Raw genomic sequence first — 26,220 nt, forward strand, 5'->3', positions numbered from 1 at the left:
AAGTTACAAAACATTGAGTTCAAAATGCTCAAAATATTTTAAAATGCTGAATTAAACGTTTTATGGCATAGCATGTTTTGAATTCCTGTTCTCCCTTTGGAAATGGAGACGGTCATCATTCTCCTTTTATCATGCAATATCTATACTGGGACTAAAACGTTATTTTTCCTCCCCTATTATAGGAACACATGGGCAATTAGTTCTATAAATTGAATGATAAAACATATGACACAATACTATACACTCAATTACTACCAAGATCTTTCATTTTAAGTTTTAAAAAAAAATCTCTAAATTTCCAATTAAAAAAATTTTTTTTCTTTCTCTCAAAGATAAAACATCAGAGCTTACAAGAACCCTTAAAAACAGAATGGCTCAAAGGATAAAAATGTTTTGCTCCCTAGTTCATTCTTGTTCAGTTTTCTTGTAGAAGGTGTATTATACCAGTTAGTGTAAATTATACAAGCAAAGTTCTTGCCATACATTGGTGACAGCTTTTCTACATAAAGTAAGCAGTTAAGGGGCTTCCCTGGTGGCGTAGTGGTTAAGAATCCACCTGCCAATGCTGGGGACACGGGTTCCAGCCCTGGTTCCCGAAGATCCCACGTGCCACGGAGCAACTAAGCCCGTGCGCTGCAACTACTTAGCCTGCGCTCTAGAGTCCGTGTGCCACAACTACTGAAGCCCGCGCACCTAGAGCCCATGCTCCGCAACGAGAAGCCACCGTGATGAGAAGCCCGCACACTGCAACAAAGACTAGCCCCCACTCTCCGTAACTAGAGAAAGCTCGCGTGCAGCAACGAAGACCCAACACAGAGGCCAAAATAATAAATAAATAAATAATTTTAAAAAGTAAGCAGTTATGAGCTGCTATAAACCTGCTGTTTCTTTACTTGATTTAAATGAATTTAATTCTTTAAATAACTGAGCAGGTAGAGAATTTAGACTCAGCCATTATTAGAGGTACCTTATACAACCAAAGTGGTATAAAAACCCTGTAACATGAAAGTGTTGTGGAGGTCCTTCTGGTCTTCTGAGACCGGGACACCTGTACCTTTATGTCCCATTTATAAATGCTCCTCTATAATGTTTGGGATGCTGAAATATTTGATGAGATAGATACCTCATGCCTATTACATGCCTTCCCTATATCTCTCTCAACTACATCCCTCTAATGAGTTGGTGCAGCTCCAAGGCTCTATCCAGTAACAAGGTAGTGTCAGGCAGTGCTTGTTGTACTCACTGGCTTTTAATCCTCCAACTGCCTTGTAATCTCCTCCTTCACACCTTGAGGCTTAGAAATGGCATACTTCCTGAGGAAGAGGTTTCTAAGGAGTCCTGTATACTTGCTTGAAATGGGGACAGGAGGATGGAGGAACAGAAGGGAAGATATACGGAAGATGAACGGATTTTTTTTAATATAAATTTTTCTGCCATAAAAACTATAGGTACCAAGCAAAGCAATCAGGGAAATTTATATTCATGCATTAATTTACCACTTACAACGATGAGTAGATAGAGGACATTAGATAGATTAAGGAAGTATCTAGGAGGTAAAATGGATAAGATTGATAATGGATAGGATATAGTGGCTGATGTGAGAGGTTGAACTCAAGGATTATTGTTAGGTGCCTGGTTTATACAACTGGGTGAATGGTGTCACTATACACTAAGACAAATGAAAATGAAGGAGGAGAGATTCGGCAGTTTAGGGAGACCATGAGTATTTAGCTTTATGTATATTTTAAATGAACAGATTTAGATGTTAAATAGGCAACTGGATTTACAGAATTCAGATTAGAGGTCTCAGGTACACAAATGTCCAAACTTGATGGAGTTGGTAACTGAAGCTGTGTGTTTCTGTGAAATCATATTATGAGTTCTAGAGTGAGAGGACATAATGGCCTAAAACTGAATTTTGAAGAATTTCAACATTTAATGTCTGAGGAGAAGGATACGTACCTGCAAAGAAGATAGAGAATGAACTGCCGCAGAGATGAGAAGAAAACCAGAGGAGTTTTTGGGTCAAGGAAAATCAAGTCTCAAAGACAGAAGCAAATCCTACTTACAGGTCAAGTAACTAGGAGATAAAATTTTCACATCGCATCCATGGATTTGGAAATAACTTATGAAGTACCTTTTTCTTGGAGTAATAAAAGATGGATTCTATTGGGAGTGGGTTGAAGCATGAGAAGGAAGTCATAAAGTGAAGATATCAAATACAGATAAACATTTGTAAACAGCTTTATGGAGGTACAACTGATGCACAAAAAATGGCACATGTTTAATGTATACTATTTGATGAGTTTGGACATATGCATAAACCCATGAGACAATTAACACAATCAAGGTAATAGACATATCTGTCCCCTCCAAAAGCTTCCTTGTGTCCCATTTTTTCTGTGTGTGGTAAGAACACTTAACATGAAATTGACCCTCTTAACTAATTTTAAGTGCTTAACACTATTGTTAACTACGGACGCTATTTGTACAGCAGATTTCTCGAATTTATTCATCTTGTATAACTGAAAATTCATACCTGTTGAACAACAGTTCCCCATTTCTCCCTTTCCCCAACCCCATGGCAACCAACCAACATTCTATTCTCTGCTTCCATGAAGTCTGATTCTTTTAGATACCTCATATAAATGGAATTATGCAGTATTTGTCCTTCTGTGACTGGCTTATTTACTTAGCGTATTGTCCTCCAGGTTCATCCCTGTTGCCACAATGGTAGAACCTCCTTCTTCTTTTAAAGTTGAAAATATTCCATTGTAAATATATACTACATGTTTTGAACCATTCATCTGTTGATGGACATTTTTGGAAAAGCTTCTTGACACTGATCTTGGCAATGATTTATTGGCTATGACACCAAAAGCACAGATCACAGAAGCAAAAATAGACAAGCAGAACTACATCAAAATAAAAAGCTCCTGCACAGCAAAGGAAACAACCAACAGAATGGAAAGGTAACCAATGGAATGGGAGAAAATATTTGCAAATCATATATCTGGTAAGGGGCAAATATCCAGAATTTATAAGGAATTCCCACAACTAAGTAGCAAATAAACCAAATAACTCCATCAAGAAATGGGCAAAGAACTTGAATATACATTTTCCAAAGAACACATATGAACGGCCAAAATGTATATGAAAAGGTACTCAGCATTGCTAATCATCAGGGCAATGCAAATCAAAATCACGAAGAGATATCACCTCACACCTGTTAAGATGCTTAGTTTCAAAAATACAAAGGTAACAAGTACTGGGGAGAATATGGAGAAATTGGATCTCTTGTACACTGTTGGTGGGAATACAAAATGGTATACAGTCACTATGGAAAACAGTATGGAGGCTTCTCGAAAAATTAAAAATAGAACTATCATATGATTTAGCAATCCCACTTCTGAATGGATATATGTATATATATATGTATATATATATGTGTGTGTGTGTGTGTATATATATATATATATATATATATATATGTATGTATAAGAGAACTGAAATCAGGATCTCAAAAAGATTGCACTCTCATGTTCATTGAAGCATTATTCACAATTGCCAAGATATAGAAAAACATTTTCAAGAATTATTTTAAAAACTGTGCCTTTGAAGAAGAGATAGTCTGGTAATTAGTAATAGAAGTCAGGTGGAGAAAGGTGAGTTTGGTTTTCCTTTTCTTTTTTGCTTTACTCTTCTTTATTATTTTTCCCAATTTGGAAGATTTTAGAATGTTTAAGAAAGATAGTGGAAAAGATCCAGATTAGAGAAGGTATTGAACAAAATAAGGATCCTTAGAGAGTGCAAGGTGATGCAATCCAAATCAGGAGTAAGGGAATTGGGTTTAGTAGGAATAGAGCTTCTGTTCTGTTAAATTACCAAAGGAGATAAAGATGGCAGCAGATGTAGTAACTCTATTATGTTAATTAACAGGAAAGTTCTCCTAATGTTTTTTCTTTTCTTTTCTGTGAATTAAAAGAGATTATCTCCTGATATTATAGCAAATGGTAGGGACATGCCATTTAAGAATAGTGCAATAGCTGAATCACTTTGTTATACAGCAGAAACTAACACAACATTGTAATGCAATTATACTCCAATAAAGATTTAAAAAAAAAAAAGACTAGTGCAGAAAGAGAGAACAAACTGTAAAGAGTGGGAAATGATGGGTCCAGATTAATGTAGCAGAATTAAGGGCAATATTAAAGGACCTTTTAGGTTAGTGATCATGAATTTATAAAGGAAACAATCTAAACTATTATACACTTTACTTGGGAAGACTCTGAAAGCTGGAGATCAAGAAAAGAGAAAGCAATGGTTTGGGTTGATCCAGCATAATTAAAAGACACTGGAACAGGGCTAGGGACAAACACACTATTAGATAATGGACATTGGAATGTAAGAGAGTAAGGAGAGATACAAAGGCAGTATCAGGAGAAAGCAAGGGAGTAAACAGACTTGCGTCAAAGTACTATCATAGTGGTGGGGTATTTGAACAAGTGAACTGGAATGTGAGAAGTTATTGTAAAGGGATGGCATATTTGTGTGAATAATTTTTAAAGACTATTTCTCTTTTTCCAGCTCTGATTTTTATTTTAGAGGACTGACTCCTGAAAACTCGGTTTCCCAGGATTCACTGACAACTAGCTTCCAATTAATTCTGAGTAAAGGAAGGACTGGTGAGAGTTTGGAAGAAGGGGTTAGGGGAGAACCCAGAATGCCCTCTTTCTTTGAGTTGTACATACAACTGAGGCTTCGTCTCCCTCATGCATCCAATTCCTGCTCAAGGGCTTCTCCCTCCATGTTCCCAGCACCCACCAGCAGTCTCTACATTCATTACAGTTCTGCTTAGGGGATTCAGTCTTTCCAAACTCTAGGTTGCCTTCCTATTTCATTTGACTCCAGCTTTTATAACTTTTGAAACAAGCTCCTTTTATTAAAATCTACTTTCTAAACTTCCTGAAGCAGATTTACTGTCCTGCATGAGTAATCCCAGGAAAAAGATGCTCAAAATGGGACTCTGGAATAAGGTTTTGAGCTTGAATGTAATAGTGACTCCATTGCCAATGCAAAGACAAGTGCTTCTTCCGAGTAGTGAAAGCAATAAATAAATTACCAGCAATATTTGCTTTGAACATATTGCCAGTTGAAGACAATACTTTTACATCTCAAGCGGCAGCTGATTTTGTCTATTACAGCAGTAATAACTACAAGCACCACGGGGACCAGTAGCTGCTTCTTATAGCACCAGAGAGCTTACAAAATGAAAATGTTTACACTTAATGTTAAAAGGTGTTAGGTGTTTAAACTCTCAGATCGAGGCATGGGAAGACACAGAGAGCCACACTGAGGGCCTTAAAATTTTCTCATGTCTTAGAGCCACACAGCAGACATGGCTGAGGATCAAGTTTCAAATCTAAAAGTGTGGGTTGCAGAATTAAAATGCAAGTTCAACGTACATCTGTGCTAAGTCTCACAGATTAATATCAGGACATTGATCAGGAAGAGCTGGGTATTAAGATAAGGATATATTGAGTATTTAGGATAAGTGCAGGTAGGCAGACTCAGATTAATATGAAAATTTTTAACCCAAATCTTCCTGTGGTTTCCTCGCCAAAGGAAGCCACCCTTCTTCCTCCCCATTTGAGGAAACTAACCTTCCCTTACTTAACATATCTCTAAAGACCTCATCTAAATAGGTTAGTTTTCAAGGAAATTTCTACTTTTCTCAAGACCCACCCACATCAGCACTTATTGCATCCTAATAACTACAGTCAGATTCCAGCAGGCCCCAGGAGGCAAGTATAATGTCCACCCTGGTAGGAGTTAGCATATCCATCAAAAGAAATGCTATATCCTGCCAATGTGTATCAGCAGAAACCTGTAGAACGTGTGTGTGGCATATGTTTTTTGGGGGGTTTTTTTGTTTGTTTTTTTGCGGTAGGCGGGCCTCTCACTGTTGTGGCCTCTCCCGTTGCGGAGCACAGGCTCCGGACGCGCAGGCTCAGCGGCCATGGCTCACGGGCCCAGCCGCTCCGCGGCATGTGGGATCCCCCTGGACTGGGGCACGAACCCGTGTCCCCTGTATCAGCAGGTGGACTCTCAACCACTGCACCACCAGGGAAGCCCTGGCATATGTTTTATAAGTGCTAGACTGAGAAAGATGGAATATAAAGTTGGAAGGGGTTGAATTTATTATAAAGAACATACCTGAGATTCAAAGTATTAGCTCTAGCTGATGGAATTGGCTCTAATCGTTGGCCTGTTTGGCTGACTGAAACATAGATTCAATAGTCAGCAACATTCAAAGAGGGCAAGATGCCATAATTTATCTGACAGAATGTAGACAAAGGAATCCATGTACTTAAAATGAGAATGTTGGAGTGGATTAATTATGTAAAACCCACTCAACTATCCCACAGTTATGCCCCCACAGAGGTCATCGATAACATCCTTCTTCAAGACATTAAGACATTCTTTGATGAGAGAAATACAAGCATCCTTGAAAACCTCTGTGGCATCTGTCTTCTGTGGGCTAAAGATGACAATGCGGGATAGCACCAATGAAATGGTCCCCGTGCTTTTAACAGGAATATGGGGTTACAGAGTAGCAGAGGTTAAGTGGTAGCATTTAATATGAGAAACAAGGTGAGTGCAATTATCATAAAGGTCAGCAGGGCAGAGTGGCATTATTTTCACCCAAAATGACTTCCAGCAGTAACAGATTAATCACATTTACACTGGGAATTACATTGATGAGCCGGCTTGAACTGTATAAATGAAAATAAAATTCAAGCACAATGAGCAGAAACCTGCATTGATTTTCCAGCAATGAAAATTACAGCCTCGCCCAGACCTAAACCAGAGATCAGGTGGCTACAATAGCTTCAGAAACTTTGCTGCAACACTGTCAAAAGGATAGAGTGTGATTTTTTTTTCTTCAGGTCTACCTCAAAGGGTTTACAATTTTCCAGGGGGAATGTTTAGAAAGAAAAGTGGAAAACTCAGAATTTTTCAGAGATTATTAAGATAAATTTACACACCTGAGGTTCCAAAACATCACTGTGGTCTTCAGGTCATAATAGGGCTTATGGAAGCCATGTGATAATTGAAATTTTGACACAAGTTCACCTCACTAGAAATCCTGTGCAGTGACCTACACTATATTTCCCCATATCTGAATGTATTTTTGGAGTACACATACTTGGAAAATGACAGAACTCTCAACCAAGGTAAGTGCTATTAAGAACGGCTACTGCCTGACATCCATTAGGATAGCTATTATTAAAAACAATAATAAAGAACAAGTATTGGCATGGATGTGTAGAAATCTGAACCCTTCTACATTGCAGTTCCTCAAAAAATTAAACAGAACTACCATACGATCTAGCTATTCTACTTCAGAGTATATATCCAAAGGAATTAAAAGCAGGGACTTGAACAGATGTTTGTAATTTCATGTTCTTAGCAGCATTATTCACAATAGCCAAAAGATGGAAACAACCTAAATGTCCATCAACAGAGGAATGGATAAACAAAATGTAGTATATACATACAATGGAATATTAATGACCCTTCAAAGGTAAAAAATTCTGACACACACTACGATACGGATGAACTTTGAAGACATTATGCTAAATGAAATAAGCCAGAACCGAAAACACAAATACTCTGATTCCAGTCATATGAGGTACTAGAGTAGTCAAATTTATATAGACAGATAATAGAATGGTGATTGCCAGGGTCTGGGTGCAGTGATGAATGGAGAGGTGTTGTTTAATGGGTACAGAGTTCCAGTTTGGGAAGATGAAAAAAGTCCTGGAGATGAATGGTAATGATGGTTGCACAACAACGTGAATGTACTTAATGCCACTAAATGGTACACCTACACATGGTTAAGATGGTAACTTTTATGTCATGCGTATTTTGCCACAGCTGAAAAAAAATACATAGGAAGGGCCAAGTGGAAGCTCCTGGAACTGTCCCTACATGAAAACAATACCAAAAAATAGCAATAGCACATATCTGGGGAATTTGCAGAGACTAAAATAACCATGCAGATGGGAATCTCCATCACCTGCCCCATTTAAATAATCTGTTTGGCCTGTAAAAAAGGCAAGTAAGTCATGGACAATGATTGTTGATTATCATATGATAATGAGGTATTAATTCTAATCAAAGCTGCTGGATGTTATGGGCCTTTTTTTCCTGGAACAAATCAAAACATCTCTTAACTCCTGATATACAGCTATTGATCTGGCGAATAGTTGTCTCCACATCAAACAGCAAAGATAATGGAGCAGTTCACTTCTATCTGACAGAGACAGAAGTACACTCAAACTCTGTCTTACTTAAGTGCTATGCCAAGTCTCCCGATGTCTATAATATTATAGTCCATAGGGAGATTAGTCATCTGGATATCACAAAAGCATTATGATAGTCCCTTGTATTGATGAGTTTATGGTGATTGGACATGAGAAAAGTAGGAAGTACTGAAGTTGTGTCAGTAAGATACATAGATGTCAGAGTGGGAAATAAACTCCATGAAAATTTAGGATGTCAAATATATCACAGCCTAAGTATGATAATGCACACAAACAGAAACCAACCTCCAGAAAGCACTGAAGGTCATGTTGATTTGTTTTAAAGATGGAGGCAGCACACAGCTAGGATTCCAAAAGATTTGTTACACACTCCCTTTCCTAAATCCCATTCCTGATAGTGACTGCTCTTTCCTTTTACCTCTTCTCTCCTGTCCTCACCCTTCCTTTATTGTTCCCTATCCTTCTTACCCCTCTGCCCTCTTTCATTCTTCCTCATAGAGAATAGCCTGGGCTATTATTTGCATTCTTTACATTCTTTATATCTCTCTCCCGTCCACCCCCCACCTCAACAAGGGCCTTGTACCAATTAAGAAAGTAAACATTTCAAGTCTTCAGAGTATTGACAGGAGAAAGGTTATGGGGAAATAGCAAATCCTGACAATTTAAATATTCTCTATGTATCACATAAGTATATTTATTGTAAATAAATTCATACATGCAATAATAGTACAAATAGAAAATATTCACAAGCTACCAGACTGCCAAATTCTGCATGAGATACAAAATCACATACCTATACTATCTGCTTTTCAATTTATAATTAAAACCATGTTACCTCAGAATTTTAAAAATAGCATTTGGATAATTATAAAAAAAATTATAACTACATTAAAATTTTAAATTTCTGCACTTTTAAAGACACCATTAGAAAATGAAAGGGCAAGCCACAGATTGGAGAAAATATTCATGAGATATAGATATAGATATAGATATATACATAACATAGACTGGCATCCAGGATATGTAAGATGATCTTACAACTCCATAGTGAAGTAGTATTTGGGGGAAATACTACTTCAGAATTATAAGAAACAAATATTTGTGTTTAAGCCACCCATCCTATAGTATTTTTTATTGAGATATAGTTGAAATATAACATTATGTAAGTGCAAGGTGTACACTTGTTGGTTTGGTACATTTGTATATTGCAGTATGATTACCACCAGTACCATTAGCTAACACCTCTATCATGTCACACAATTATCATTTCTCTTTTTGTGGTGAGAATAATTATGATCTAGTCTCTTAGCAACTTTGAAGTTTATAGTACAGTATTGTTGACTGTAATCACTATGTTGTGCATTAAATCTCCAGGGCTTATTTATCTATCAATACCAGTTGCAAGTTTATATCATTTGACCAACATTTTTCCAATTTCCCCACCCCCAGCTCCTGGAAACCACCATTCTACTCTTTGCTTTTATGACTTTGGCTTTTTTAGATTCCATATATAAGTGATATAAGACAGAAAAAGACAGTCTATGGTATTTTTGTCATAGCAGACCAAACAAAGGAGTATTTGGGAGATGCCATATCATGTAAGCTTTTTAGTCAATGGTGAGAAATATTGATTTTATTCAATTACAATAGGATAGTGCAATGCAGAGTTGGGTTTGGAGGCTTAAACATGGGAGAAAAATGATCTAATTTAATTTTTAAAGATTATCTATGGGGGGAGGGCTTCCCTGGTGGCACAGTGGTTGAGAGTCCGCCTGCCGATGCAGGGGACACGGGTTCGCGTCCCGGTCCGGGAAGATCCCACATGCCGCGGAGCGGCTGGGCCCGCGAGCCATGGCCTCTGAGCCTGCGCATCCGGAGCCTGTGCTCCGCAACGGGAGAGGCCACAGCAGTGAGAGGCCCGTATACCACAAAAAAAAAAAAAAAAAAAAGAGATTATCTATGGGGAGTTTCCTATAGACAAGTAAACAAGGATTCAAGAAGAAACTTTAGAAGGCCCTTTTTAAGAGCCAGGTAACGGACAGCAGATTAAGGTGGTAAAAATAGAAAAACATTAACTAGCAATTAACTGAGAAATAGATATTCAGGAACTAACCCCCACACATTTAGATAATTCATCTGAAACATGCTATTTGAAAATATAGCTTCTTAGGATGCATCATATCTCTGAAGGAAACGCTAAAATACCAATGGATTGATAGTCCAAGCAATGAAGATTTACTAAGTGTGTGTGTGTGTGTGTGTGTGTGTGTGTGTGTTCCTCAACTGTCCTAGGTTCAAGGAAAGGCAAATAGAAATAAAACCTTCATGTTGGAATACTGTCCCACAGTGAGGAAAGGTATCATGTACTTTTAAAATTGTATCTATTTAAACAAAGCCTAATATAATGGGAAAAATAAACTAGACCTGGAATCAAAAGACCTGAGTTTGAATCGCAGCTTGATTAATTACCAGAATATTAAGTTCGGGCAAGTTGTCCACATTTGATCAATTTCAGGTTCCTTATTTACAAAATGGTAGGCTGGATGGAGTGATCACTAGGCTCCCTTCTTGCATGAGATTTTGTTATTCTACAACACCATACTGGTATTCTCATTAAAGTGAATTTCAAGTGTTTCGTCAAGAAGAGGCTCGGGCTTCCCTGGTGGTGCAGTGGTTCAGAATCTGCCTACTAATGCAGGGGACACGGGTTCGAGCCCTGGTCTGGGAGGATCCCACATGCCGCGGAGCAACTAGGCCCGTGAGCCACAACTACTGAGCCTGCGCATCTGGAGCCTGTGCTCCGCAACGAGAGGCCGCGGTAGTGAGAGGCCCGTGCACCGCGATGAAGCGTGGCCCCCGCTTGCCACAACTAGAGAAAGCCCTTGCACAGAAACGAAGACCTAACACAGCAAAAATAAATAAATAAATTACTAAACTCCTACCCCCAACATCTTAAAAAAAAAAAAAAGAAGAGGCTCATTCACTTCTTTTATGTCAAATTTAATAATAATGTAAGCCCTCATCCCATCAGGCAAAGAAGAAACTACCATTTGTCATCATTCAAGAATCCATTTCTTTCGTTAGGTCACATGAACATTCTAGAGGCTTAAAATAACCCTAGAAAGTGTGGTAGAGGCTCTGTATTTGGGCCTTAATCAAAAGATACATCTTGTTGAACTTTCATGGTGGCTTTAAATCTGCTGACTCTACTGCTTCACTGATAAACTGGAATAACAGGAAAGTTGGTGCCTGAACCCATATTACTTGCATGAAGTGCATAACCACTGTTTCTGAAATCTTTCTGTACCTCTGGAGACATGCCCTATTTTCACATTGCCATAGTGAATGTTTAAGTTTTCTGCTACATGAAGATATGTCCCTCTCTCCAGCCTCGGGGACATCTATCCCTCTTCCTTTGGAGTCTCAATGGCTCTCCTCTGTTTCCTCTCTCTCTCTCTCACCTAACATTATTCTTTCAAAGTATTTGTGCTTTTCAAAGAACAAAGGAAAATCGGTCAATTCCAGGAAACACCAGCTTTTCACCCTAACACAAATCTCCCCTGAAGTAATTAACAGCAAATGTTGACTACCATCTTGAAGTGGTGGTCATAGAGTTATTGGGGAAAACAAACACAAATTAAAGCTTCAATAAATTATACTGCCATAACTACAAATAATTAGCTCTTCAAGAAAACAGATTTATATATCGACAAAATCCTTGTTTTGGAGCCTCCTCACCAAATAGCCTTAGTCTTTAGGGGAACAATCAATGATCTGAAATCTATCCCTCACCAAGCATACTTTGAAAAGTTCATTCTACTATACAGCTCATTAGATCGAACTTGCAATAAATCTTAACAGACTCAGAGAAGAAAATGTTTAAAGTGGTAAATTTTTCAAAACTTCACGTGGAGCCTGACGGGTATTTCCAAAGATCTGATTCCTGCATTTCGCTTCAGATCATCCCCAATCATTAGAGAGATCTCTATCCAAAAGGTATGTGAATCTTCTATGTTCATGTTGCCATATCTGACTACATATATATTCTTATTTAACACACACAAAAACTCATGTACACACTGTCTCTTGCTCTCTCTCTCACATACACACACAAACACACACACACCCATCCCTTCAGTTCATATATTTGTAAACCTACATACTCTTTTTGTAACTGCAATTTATTTTTTAAATTCACATTATGTTATTATGATCCACCCATGTTAATACACACAAAAACATTTCATTCAATTTACCTATTGTATAATATTACTTTTGAGAACAAACCATAATTTATTTATCAATTACCTTTAAGAAGGGAATTTAGGTAACATCCACCTTATTATAAACAGCACTACATTAAGAGTCCAATGCACCTAGCTTCTAATGTAGATAAATAAGAATTTCCTTAATGATACAGAGGCTGACCTTTCTTTTATAAGTTTCGTGGCCACCCAGATTTATTCTTTTGTGTTTTTATTTGTCCATTTGTCTATACTGCTGTGGAAATGTTTCAATATGAATGTCATATAATCTGTTCAGCTTTTCTTCATACTTTGTGATCCTTTAAATGTTGTGTTTAAGAAACCTTTCCCTAACCTGACTTCATAAAGCTATATCCATATTTTGCTCCTAAAGTATTCATGTTTTTTCTTTCATATTTAATTTTTGATTTGAACTGGAATTTATTTTCTCATTTCTTTCAGATAGGGGTCTAATCCTTTGTCCATATGAATTTCCAATCATCTCAACACCATTTATTAAAAGGTTCATCCTTTCTCCACAAATCTGTAATGTCACCACATTAGTCTTTTTTTTAATCTATCTATGTTCCTGGGCCCTATATTCTGTTCAATTTTGTTTGTCTATACCTTTGCTGTGCCAGTACCACACTGTTCTAATTAATATGACTTTAAATGTTTAAATCAGGTAGCACAGGTTGCCCTTTCTTCATGTTTCTTAATGTTTTCATATCTTCTTCAGAATTTTTTGGCTGCTTTCAACTCCCTACTTATACGTAATGGTCACCTTGGCTAAGACACGGTAACCAGACATTTGGTCAACATTATTCATGATACTTGTGTGAAGAATTTTTTTAGATGAGATTAACATTTCACCCAATCAGTTGAAAGTCTTAATAGAAAAAAGACTGACGTCCCCTCAAAAAGAGGGAATTCTGCCAGAAGACTGCCTTTGGACTCACACTGAAATATCAGCTCTTCCCTGGGTCTCCAGCCTGTTGCCCTGCCCTGCAGATTTTTTGCACATACACATCTCCTATTGGCTCTGCTTCTGGTTCTCTGGAGAACTCTGCCTAATACACTTCTCTCCCATATAAACTTTAGATTTAGCTTGTCATGGCTTATGAAAATATCTATTGCAATTTTCATTGCGATAGCAATGCATACACAAGTTAGTGGCATGGTCAATTATAAGATATTGATTCATTTTTACAAAGAATATTATAAAGTGTTCCATTTAATTTTTTACATCCTTTAAGAAAGCATCATTTTCTCCAGGAATATTTGACTCACGTTATTATATTTATTCTCAAATACCTGATATTTATTATTTTATTGTGAATGATATTTTTACTTAATAGTAAAAGTATTAATAGAATAGTATTTACTAATAGTAGTACATTTTCTTACTGGTTGTTGCTAATATTTTAAATTCCTATTGGTTTTTGTACGTCAGTCTTGTATCCAGCAAGTTCAGAGATTACAGATTTTCTTGTATTTTGTATGCAGACATTTTCCACCTCTTTTTTTGTTTTCAAATATATTTTCCACTGGCTTTTGCTTCTGTACATATAAATTAATCTTGTGTTAATATTTTATTTGGAATAGTTTTATTGATCTCTATAAATGGATGTGTTGTATATTTTATTTATTTATTTATTTTGGTTTGGCTATTGTATATTGAAAAAGTGAGTATACCCTCTTGTTTCACTCTCTGAAAAATTTTATATAAGATAAAAGTTAATTTGATCCCTGAAGGATTTGCAAAGCACTTTTAAAATGTCTGGTCCTGGTGTTTTTGTTTGCTGATTTCTAGACATTTGACCAGACTAGCCTATTCATGTAAAAGTTGTTAGTATACTATGTTTCTCTATTTCCTCTTAAGACAATTTTGCTAATTTTATTTTTTAATTCAAGTTTTTATAAATTTTCATATTAATGGCATGATACTCTTTACTTTATTCCTATAATTAGTAAAACTCCAAATATATGTAAGTAAAACCCCTATTCTTTCATAGTTTTGTTTGTGCCTTCCTCTTCTATGAACATAAAAAAATACCATTCTTTATATTTTCAAAGAAACAAAATTGAAGTTTACTGATCCTCTCTATTGTCAATTTAGATCCCATTTTTTACTGACATATAATTCACATACCATAGAATTCACCTATTTATATATTTCAGTGATTTTGAGTATATTCACATATAAGTGCAACCATCATTACAGTCAATTTTGAACATTTTTATCACTTCAAAAAACAAATCTAATATTCTTTAGGCATCACCTCCCTATATTCCCACCCTACTTCCCACAAGCTCTAAGCAACCACTAATCTATCTTCTGTCCCTGTAGATTTCACTATTCTGGACATTTCATAGAAAGAGAATCATATAATATAAGGTCTTTTGTGACTGACTTTTTTACTTAGCATAATATTTTGAAGGTTCATCTAGGTGATAGCATGCATCAGTATTTCATTCCTTTTTATAACCAAGTAATATTTCATTGTATGGACATACCAATTCTGTTCATCCATTTATCAGCTGATGGACATTTTGGCTGTTTCCACTTGTTTGCTACTATGAAAAATGTTGCTATAAACAATCTTGTTCAATTGGTGTGAACATATGTTTTCATTTCTCTTGGGTATACATCTAGGAGTAGAATTGCTGGGTCATATGGTAATTTCATGTTTAATTGTTGGAGGAACTGCTTAGATGGTTTTCAATTGAGTGACGCCATTTTACTGTCCTACCACTATTGTTTTAAATAGTGTGAAGTGTGAGTCCTCCTACAAGTTGGAGATTATTGATACCCTCTATAGTTTGTTTTCTGTTTGTCCTACTTGTTTTATTAATTATCTCTTCTTCTATGGCACAATCTATTTAATTCTTATGTTGCAAACTTAGCTAATTAATTTCTAATAAGTTTCCTTTCAAATATGTGTGTGTGTGTGTGTGTGTGACACAGATTACAAGTATTGATTTACAGGTTCCCAGCAAGGGTTTTTTTTTTCAGCTCTAAATATTTAGTAAATTCTGACAGAAATTGTCATTAAATAATAAAATAGAGCTTACAGTTTCAAACTTAATAGAGTCAAAGTAGACTGCTATAAATATTTCACGATTCCAGAAGAAAAATATGAAAGAATTTAGACAAGTAGGAAAAAAAGGAAGATTTAAACCAAATTAGTAACTACATTTAATGCAAATGGATTGGCTGCTCCAAATGAAAAGAAAATACGTGTCAGATTGTATAAAATTACATGTAACTATGTGCTATCTTCAAGAGACATACCCAAAGAAAGTGGAAGAAGTAAATAATAAATGCAAGAGCAGAAATTAATGACATAGAAAATAAACAATACAAATTCAAAAGCTAACATTTGGCTCTTTGAAAATACTAATAAAAATGGCTATCTACTTGAGAGTCTTCTCAAGACCAAAAAAGAAAAAAAAAGATAGAAAGGACAAGAAGCCAATATCAGAAAGGTAAAAGGGTCATATATCACATACATGTTACAGACTTTACAAAGGAAAAAATGAACAAAGTGTTTTCAAATAAATTTTAAATTTTATAAAAATCACAGTCCCCTAGAAAAATATAATATCAAAATAGATTCAAACAGAAATAGAAATTTATACATACATTTATACATTACAGACACTGAATCAGCACTCACTACTCTCACCATGAAGAAAGCTGAAATCCAAGATTTTTCACTAGTGTGTTCTAAAGAAAGGAAGAATTCCAGTAGTACACAAACTCTTTGAGAATAGAAAGAGGGAACACTATTCAACTACTTTTTAATATTTTCTTCATTTCAAGACAGGAAAGGACAGTATAAGAAAGGATAATTAGAGGTGACCTTACCCAGGAAAACAGATGGTAAATATAATATAAGCAAACTGAGTCCAACATAAAAAGCTAATTTCATGACAGACAACCAAAATTATTTTACATAACAAAATTAATAAAATTAAAGATACAAAAAATTAAATCCAAAGTTTCTTATAATTTCAGCAGTCATGTATGATTTTACAAAAACCTGCAGCTAATCTTATCAAACTAGAAACAGAAACTTTCTTAAATGAAAATTAGCTATCTACCATAGAGTAACATTATAGATACAGGTGAGATGATTAAAGATTTAAAGATCAGGAAGAAGACAAGGATGCCCCCTGTCACCACTCTATTCACTATTGTACTTGAGAGTTTAGCCAGTGGAGAAAGTCAAGAAAAAGAACTAAAATGTCTAAGGATTAGAAAAGAAAACACACAACTTGTTCTATTTAGATATGATATTGTTGTGTACAGAGAAAATACAAAATAATGTACAGGAAATTGCTAGGATTTGTAAGAGAGCTTCTTAAGATTTCTAGATAAAAATCAATAAAAATAAATTGTGTTTTTATATAATAGCATCAAACAGAAAGTGATAGTAAAAAGAAAGAAATCCTTTTAGATAGCACCAAAAAGCTGAAGTAGCAATAAATCCAATAAGATATACAAAGCCTTTATAGACAACATTATAATAGTTTTTCAAAGACCTTGAAGAAATCAGAAATGAAGAGATATATTTTGTGTTTATAAGTTGGATATCTTAATAGTGAAAAGATGTTAAGTCTCTAAAAATTAAGTTATAGGGTAAGAAAAATCTAAGTGAAAATGCCAAAGATTTTGTTTTGGACCTGAAAAACTTCTTTAAAAATTTATACGGATTACAAAAGCCTACCACACACTTGAAGAATAATATAAATGTGGGAAAACTTGTTCTACTGAATATTTAGTGTTCTTATAAAGCTCTAGTAACAAAGAGGGTGAAGTTTTGATATAGAGACAAACAAATGAACCAAAAGAAGACTTAATAGAGACACAGAAAAACAAACCAAAACATATATTGTTAAAACAAAATCATATGTATATATATGTACACACACACACACACATACATATGGCACCTCTGTATAACAGAGGTATCACAGCACCTCAACAAAGACATAACAAACTTTTCGATTAAAAAATGCTGAGCACTAGGGTATCCATAAAGAAAAAATAATTAAAATTGTATCATATTGTAAACAAAATTATTTCCAGATGGATTAATGACCTACATGTGAAATGGTACCAAATATATTTTAAAAGACAATATAGGAGGCTATCTTTAAGCCACAAAGTAGAAAGATGGAAAAAAGTATAAGCTTTAAAGGAAAAGATTGATGTATTTACCCACATTAAATTAAGAAATATCTTCCAACAAAAGAAAACACAAAGATAGTTAAAAGAGAGGTCATGCCACAGACCTGAAAAGATCATTGCAACATATAAAACCAATAGAGAGACTACTATTCAAAATATGAAAAGAACTTAAAAAGAATAAAGCTGGAGGTATCTCACGCCCTGACTTCAGACTCTAGTACAGACCTACAGTAAACAAAACAGTATGGTACTGACACCAAAACAGACATATGGAACAGAATAGAGAGACCAGAAATAAACCTATATACACTTATGGTCAATTAATCTAAGACAAAGGAGGCAAGAATGTTCAATAGGAAAAAGGTCTCTTCAATAAGTGGTGCTGGGAAAACTGGACAGCTACTTGTGAAACAATTAAATTAGAACACTTTCTCACATCATATACAAAAATAAATTCAAAATGGATTAAAGACCTAAATACAAGATCAGAAACCATAAAACTCCTTGAAGAAAACATAGGCAAAACACTCTGACATAAATAATAGCAATATTATTTTGGATCTGTCTCCTAAGACAAAGGAAACCAAAGAAAAAATAAACAAATGGGACCTAAATCAACTTTAAAGCTTTTGCACTGAAAAGGAAACCACTGACAACATGAAAAGACAACCTACTAAATGGCAGAAAATATTTGCAAATGATATGACCTATAAGAGGTTAATATCTAAAATACATGAACATCGCATAAAACTCAATATTAAAAAAACAATTAAAAATGGGCAGAAGACCTGAATAGACATGTTTCCAAAGAATACATACAGGTGGCCAATAGGCACATGAAAAGATGCACATCACTAATCAACAAAGAAATACAAATCAAAACCACAATGAGGTATCACTTCATACCTGTCAGAATGGCTATCATCAAAAAGACTACAAATAACAAATGTTGGCAAGGATGTGGAGAAAAGGGAACCCTAGTACACTGTTGGTAGGAATATGAATTGGTGCAGCCACTATGGAAAACAGTATGAAGGTTTCTCAAAAACTAAAATCAGAACTACCACAAGATCCAGCAATTCCACTCCTGGGTATATATCCAAAGAAAACGAAAATACTAATCCAAAAAGATGAATGCACCCAATGTTCACAGCAGCATTATGTACATTATTTACAATAGCCAAGATATGGAAGAAACCTAAGTGCCTGCTAACAGCCAAATGAATAAATAACATGTGGTATGATACACACACACGCACGCACACACACACACACACACACACACACACAGAGAAATATTACTCAGCCATGAAAAAGAAAGAAATCCTGCCATTTGCAACAACATGGATGGACATGGAGGGTATTATGATTAGTGAAATAAGTCAGACAGAGAAAGACAAATACTGTATGTTATCATTTATATGTGGAATCTAAAAAATAAAATGAATGACTATAACAAAACTGAAATAGACTCACAGTTATAGAGAACAGACTAGTGGTTACCAGTGGGGAAAGAGAAGGAGGAAGGGGCAAGATAGGGGTAGGGGATAAAGAGGTATAAAATGTGTAAAATAAATCAGCTACAAAGATATATTTACAGTTCAGGAAATATGGCCAATATTTTATAATAACTTTAAATGGAGTATAATCTATAAAAATATTGAATCACTATGTTCTACATCTGAAAGTAATATAATATTGTAAATCAACTATACTTCAACTAAAAAATGAAATAAACTCTTAAAAGCAAGAATAAAAAGGCAAATAACCCAACAGAAAAGTAGGCCAAAAATTCAATAGACCCTTCAAAAAACAGCAAATCCCAAAAGCCAATAACTATATTTAAAACTGTAAAATATTTATATTTTCAATAGTAATCATGAAAACTAAAATTCACACCATAATGAGGTACCACTACACACAGATTAGATAGGAAATATTAAAATAAATGATAACAACTAATGTCAAGGAATTTAAATATGAGTCACCACCACTGTTGGAAGTGTAAGTTGATTTGACCACTTGTCATTATCTTGTGGTTTAAGGACATATTTTCTCTGTGACTCAGCATCTCATTCCTGAAACTTCCCTGTAACCCAGTAGTTCACTCCCTAGAGAAACGTGTTCTCCTGTCTACTAGGATACATATATAAACATGTATCTTGTTCAGCATTGTTCATGACAGCCATAAATAGAAAACAACACAAATATCTATCAACAGTATTACAGGAATGTGCACATAAGTAATAAATCTACAAAGAAAAACAATGAATGGGTTAACATAAAAGTTAGGTAAGTGGTTATTGTTTGTGCTATGGGAGGGTTTTGTGATGATGCAAGGCATGGAGGGGATTCTTGGTTGTTGCCAATGTTCCATTTCTTGACCCGTGTGATTGTAACAATTGTTACTGCTTCATAATTTTCATTAAATGTACATAGAGTCTATAGATTTTCCATCTAAACTCACAAAGAGAAACAGCTATTGTGCTTACTACCTAGGGAGTTAAGTACACAGGAATGATGCTACAGATGAATACTTATGTCTCCACAGCGATGCTTGCTGGCCACAAAAGCTAAAGCACCAGGATAACTGCCTTTCCTTATTTTCAAATTCCAAGTCTCACATAAATGCACTGAGTTTGTGGAATTTCTTTTACATAAAGATCCCAAGCTGAAAGAGGGTTTGGGATTTTTTTTTCTTAACTTCTAACCTCTGCCTTAGGAAGGTATACTAGAAAATGCAGTAGCCCCCTTATCCTCAGGGTATACATTCCAAGACCCCAGTGGTTGCATGAAACAGCAGATAGCACCGAATCCTATATATACTGTGTTTTTTTCCTGTACTTACATACCTATGATAAAATTTATAAGATAGGCACAGTAAGAGGTTAACAATAACTAATAATAAAATGTAAAAATTATAGCAATATACTATAATAAAAGTTATGTGAATGTGGTCCCTTCCTCTCTCAAAATATCTTATTGTACAAATTTCATGCCTTTTCCATCTTAACTAAGCACTTACCATGCACTGTGGCCATAACTTTTGCAATTTGAGGTGTGACCGCAAAACTAGCATGAATTTATTTTTCCTTCTTCACAATTTCACATACAGAAGATTCATTCTTACCATAGATCTTAGCAACCTCAGCAAATGATTTTTTCTTTCCTTATTAAACCAAGAACTTTCACCTTTTCACCTAAAGACACTACTTTACAGCTTCTCTTTGGCATATCCAAATTGCCAGCATCACTCCTCTTTTGCTTTGGGGCCATTATTAAGTAAAATAAGGGTGACTTGGACACAAGCACTGTGATACTGAGAGTCAGTTCTATAACCAAGATGGCTACTAAGTAACTAAGGGGTGAGATATGCCAGACAAAGGGATGGTCCATATCCCGGTGGGTGGATGGTTGATACAAGATTTCATCACGCTACTCAGAAATTTATGAATTGTTTATTTCTGGAAGTTTCTACTTAATATTTTTGGACTTCGGTTGACCGTGGGTAACTGAAACAGTAGAAAATGAAACCTCGAATAAAGGGAAATGACTATAGATCAAATAGATGCTGAATGCCAATCCACTTATTTCACTCTAGGAGTAATCTTGGATGAATCAATTATAATACCATCTGAACTCTCCAAATATCTTTAGTTCTTTCAGATTGGTAAGAAGTGGTCTTGTTAATGACATAGTAATTCTTTTTCCCCTTGTCAATAAACAACATGGTGCACATATTCACTGAAGTGTGTCAAAACTCACACCTGTTAAATGACATTTTCAAATTAACTTCCTTAAGGTGATCCTGCCCTTAGAGAAGTAACTTTTCTTGCTTTTTCAGAGTCCTTAACTCCAAGAATCAAGTTTATTATTTAACTATACCTACACTTCCAAATACTCTCACCAATAGCCACTGTCCCCAAAGAGTTTAGACTCTAGTGTTACCCTGAAGCATTTTTTCAAAGGAAAAAAAATCTCCCTAGAAAAAAGTATTTATATTCTCTTTAGGTTTAGTCTTCCTATGGGTATCAAATAATATTCACTCCTTCCTTAAATCTAACACAGACAAAAAAATTCCTGAATCTATACCATGCCAACTTCTGAATTCTGAATTTGGGATACAGTAAATTAATGATTAATAGTTTCTTCTTCAACTTCCTTTAGTACAAACACACACACATCCTAATTTTCTTAGTCTTTTAAAATACCATCACAATTGAATAAGATTACTAACTTCGATACTATGATATCATAATATAGGATTTCCTACTATGGTACCATAAAACATTGATCTCTGATGGCTCAATCACACTGAAAAGCTCTACAAACTCTAGGGTTCTACAGCTGTAGTTCTCCTTTTGCATTGCTTATTGAGAGGAAAAATTTGTATTCATACCTTATAACTTCTCTTTAAACTTGCCTTCCATTCTTAGGTTACTTAAGATTTTGTATATTCAAATCTGCCCATAAATTGGAGTCAAATATTACTCTGATATTTGATTAGGTGCTAAAATCAGTGGAAAATATTGTTTAAGGGAGTAAAGTCAAAATTACCCTTGAAAATCTCTTAAATCAATCATAACATACACTGTCCACTAAATAATTTATATCAGTTTCTCTAAAGCTTAATCAATTTCCCTTACCCATCCTCTCAATTAATTATTCAATGAATTATTTGAGAATGGCAGAGAATCATGAATTCCTAAATAATGCATCCTTCTTCTCACGTACCTACTGGCTGTCATTTCACTAGTTTCAAGCCCTCTTTCAAATGTAGCTGGAGCCAAATACTGTATCAACTGCATTGCCCCCATCAATATTGCCATATCATTCAGGGACTTTTCCTCCGCCTTCATAAACAATCTAATTTCCCTTCTATCAGCCATTTTGGATGATGCAGACACACATATGACCTTCCCCAGACTTCTTCCCTCTCTTCATAGCCTGATAACAGCTTGTGAAATTTTCCTATGGGAAACTAATAAACTCACAAGAAAGCATTAACCTAGGCATTCATGTTAAACCATGCATTCTCTCCGCCAGTGCTTCCAGGCCAAGATTACTACTTTTCTCAAGTTACTCCCCTGCTGAAAGAGTATTCATTACATCAATTTACAAAAGCTGTGAGCACTCCCCTTCCTCAGCAACAATCTGGTAGTTTAGATAAACGGTGGAGTATTTCTTGGCTCATTTCTATGGTAGTCTTAGATGGAGGCACAGCCATATGTTATGTCACAGTACAGTAATCTCAGACAAGACCACAAGTATATAAATCCTTATTTATGTAGACTTGAATATCTGGAAGAGCATGAAAGTGGGTCTGTTACTAGAAGAAAAGCCTACTTTACAATACAAAACACATAGAGAACAGTGGAGAGCACGGATAGTGTTTTCCTCTTTTCCATTTAAAGTCTATACTGGTTTCAGCTTAAAGCTGCATCTCTGTAGGTTCTCCCTAACTTTTCTCCTCTTCACCATGACCTTGGTTTTTCAGCTTTCTTCTTACTCTGCAAGGCTTGATTAGCAGTCAATAGGCTCCTTTCATCTTCTCAGCAAGATACGCAGTGGGAGAGGTCAGGTACCTTGAAGGTCCTACGGAAATATGTTTTAATCTTTCAGTTAAACATCTACAATCAAAATTTCCCTTGCAAATGTTGATAGCCTTTATTTGGTGTTATGATAATAGAAACTTTCTTTTCTCATCTAAGCTAAGGCTCTCTTCTAGGAGGGGGAAATGACCAAAAAAAGGGAGGGGGGACTTGGAGAAAACAAATCTTGTCTTACTGCAGAACACTGAAGACAGGGAACAGAATTATATGGCACTTTTTCTTGAGGAGATGATGACATTGCACTGTGGTATTCTTTTTTCTTCTTTAATTAATTAATTTTTATTTATTTTTGGCTGCGTTGGGTCTTCATTGCTGCGCGTGGGCTTTCTCTAGTGGCGGCGAGTGGGGGTTACTCTTCATTGCGGTGTCTTCGCTTGTTGTGGAGCACGGGCTCTAGACACGTGGGCTTCAGTAGTTGTGCCATGAAGGCTCAGTAGTTATGGCACACTGGCTTAGTTGCTCTGGGCATGTGGGATCTTCCTGGACCAGGGCTCGCACCCATGTCCCCTGCCTTGGCAGGCGGATTCTTAGCCACTGAGCCACCATGGAAGTTCTGCACTGTGGTATTCTAATGAGAGAAGTGGAATTTTTTAAAATTGTTTTGCATAGAGGGAATTTACCACCATAGTGGTGATATCTGACTTCTCTTGTGTCTTAACTTCTGAGACCTAAAGCCATTCAGCAGTGTTTTCTTGGTAGCTCTTGAAATACCAGACTGTAGTAGAAGAAATTACAGACCTTTGTCCAATGTCTAAAGCCAGTTTATTAACCAGAAGCACAATTTAAGGACTCTGTACTTCAAATAAATCAAATCCTTATAGTCTCTAATTTATACTTAATCTTTCAGTCCCATTATTTTTCATTTCCAAAGATAATTTTTTTTAAATCCACTAGGCTATATTTTCTACCTAAACTATATGTTCCATTAAAATAAAAGTATGGGGGTTGCTAAATGGGCCAAGATCCTCTCATGTTCTATCATGTATGTCATTAAAAATAATTTAGAAAGCAATGCCATGTTTATTATCAGATTATGTGTCTGTTATAAAAGATACATTGGAAAACCAGGTTAATCATATGTGGTTTGATTGAGAAATTCAATCTTGATGAAGTAAAGAAATGTAAATGTTTAATTTTTTTTCAGTAACTGCTACAAGGGAAATTTAATGCTTTTGCAGTCTAGACCAAAAACTACATCTAATTTTAAAGAATTCATTTAAGTCAATATATGGACATTTCATGTACTACTATTATTATGTTATTATTTTTATTGGGGGGATATTTGTTCAAAGCAACAACTCCAAATAGCCAAAAAGCTTCCCACATGCTCTTCTCTAAATTCCTGTTTTGTTTAATTATAACCCTGAGTTTAGAATTAAAAAGAAAAAGGGGAAAAGAGGGAGACCCTCCTCTGACTACAAGCACAATTAGCTGCCCATTAGCAGTTATGATCCTGGTCTTCTGCCTCTGCTATCAGTGGCCTCTAATAACATGGGATGGGTTCACTCTGTGGCTTCAGCATGGGAAGAGTTTATGGTTCATCCTCATTCTTGCCTCTTTTACAACAGAAGACACCCCAAAGTGGAAGCCGTGTCTTACTTTTGTCACTTCCAGCAATAACCCCCTCCAACTTATTCTCTGGGCTACTGTTCGACCACACTGAGTTCTCTTTTAAGCTCTCTGAGAGTGACAGTGAACTAACTGGAGGACTGGTATTTTTATCATCTCTTACCCAGAAACACTGTTTCTTCTACCAGGTCTAACTGGTAGAACAAATGAAACAAATTTTCAAACAACAAAGTTTCAAACACACAAAACCTATCAAATGATTTGTTTGCTTTGTTTTGATCTCAATAACTGTAGCTTTCATCTCTAGAAGTTAAATTGGGTTCTTTTTTATATCTTCTATATTTCGACATAACTTTTTTTAACATGGGTGGTACAATTATAAAAGCTATTTTGACTTCCTTATCTTCTCATTCTAACATCTGTGCCAGTTTTGGGTCACTCTCAAGTGATTATTCTTATTATAGTTCATCTTTCCCTGACCCTTTGTATGCCTGGTAATCTTTGGTTGGATGCCATAACTTATTAATTTTGCCTTGTAGTAGTGATGAATATTTTTGTATTTCTATAAATATTATTGAGTTTTGCTCTGGAACATAGTCAAGTTACTTGGAAAGGTTTTCACCTTTTTGTGTCTTGCCTTGAAGATTTGTTCTGCTCTCAAAAACTTCATTAGTTAAATGTTTTATATCTATTGTTTAGATGATGAAAATGAAATTCCTAGAGAAAATGTAAAAGCCATGTACCTGGCTGTGGTAGGATCTCAAAAATTATCATTGAGTAATTGGAATTCATACCCCTCTGATTCTAAAAACACCATGGTGTCACTCTTCACAACGTTCCTCTGTTTTTAATTAACTCACTTACTAGCTAGATGAAAAGTCCCTCAAAAGTTTCTTAAATACAAAATTTAAATACTGTGCTAAAAATATATATAATAATTTTCTTACCACTGGCTCTAACAATTTACTCATCTAATTCAGGCTTTTCACTTAACAGTAATTACATATGGTTATAATATGTGAGAATGTGCAACGAGAACTTACGTTGGAAAAATATCTGTTCTTACATTTCATATTATAAAAATGTTTTCACTGTACAGGAAAAGCCAGACATATTCTAAAATATTTATTTGCAGTAATGTCTTGGATATATATTTTCCTTTAATAATTAATAAAACTAAGAACTGACAATAACATTGATTGAGAAGGAGTATAATTTTGAGGTTCCTGCCTCAGAGACGATGTTAATCTTCATGTTCACACTTCATG

Source organism: Mesoplodon bidens, assembly GCF_964165515.1.
Source record: "Mesoplodon bidens genome assembly, contig: HAP1_SCAFFOLD_238, whole genome shotgun sequence".
Classification (NCBI taxonomy): Eukaryota; Metazoa; Chordata; class Mammalia; order Artiodactyla; family Ziphiidae; genus Mesoplodon; species Mesoplodon bidens.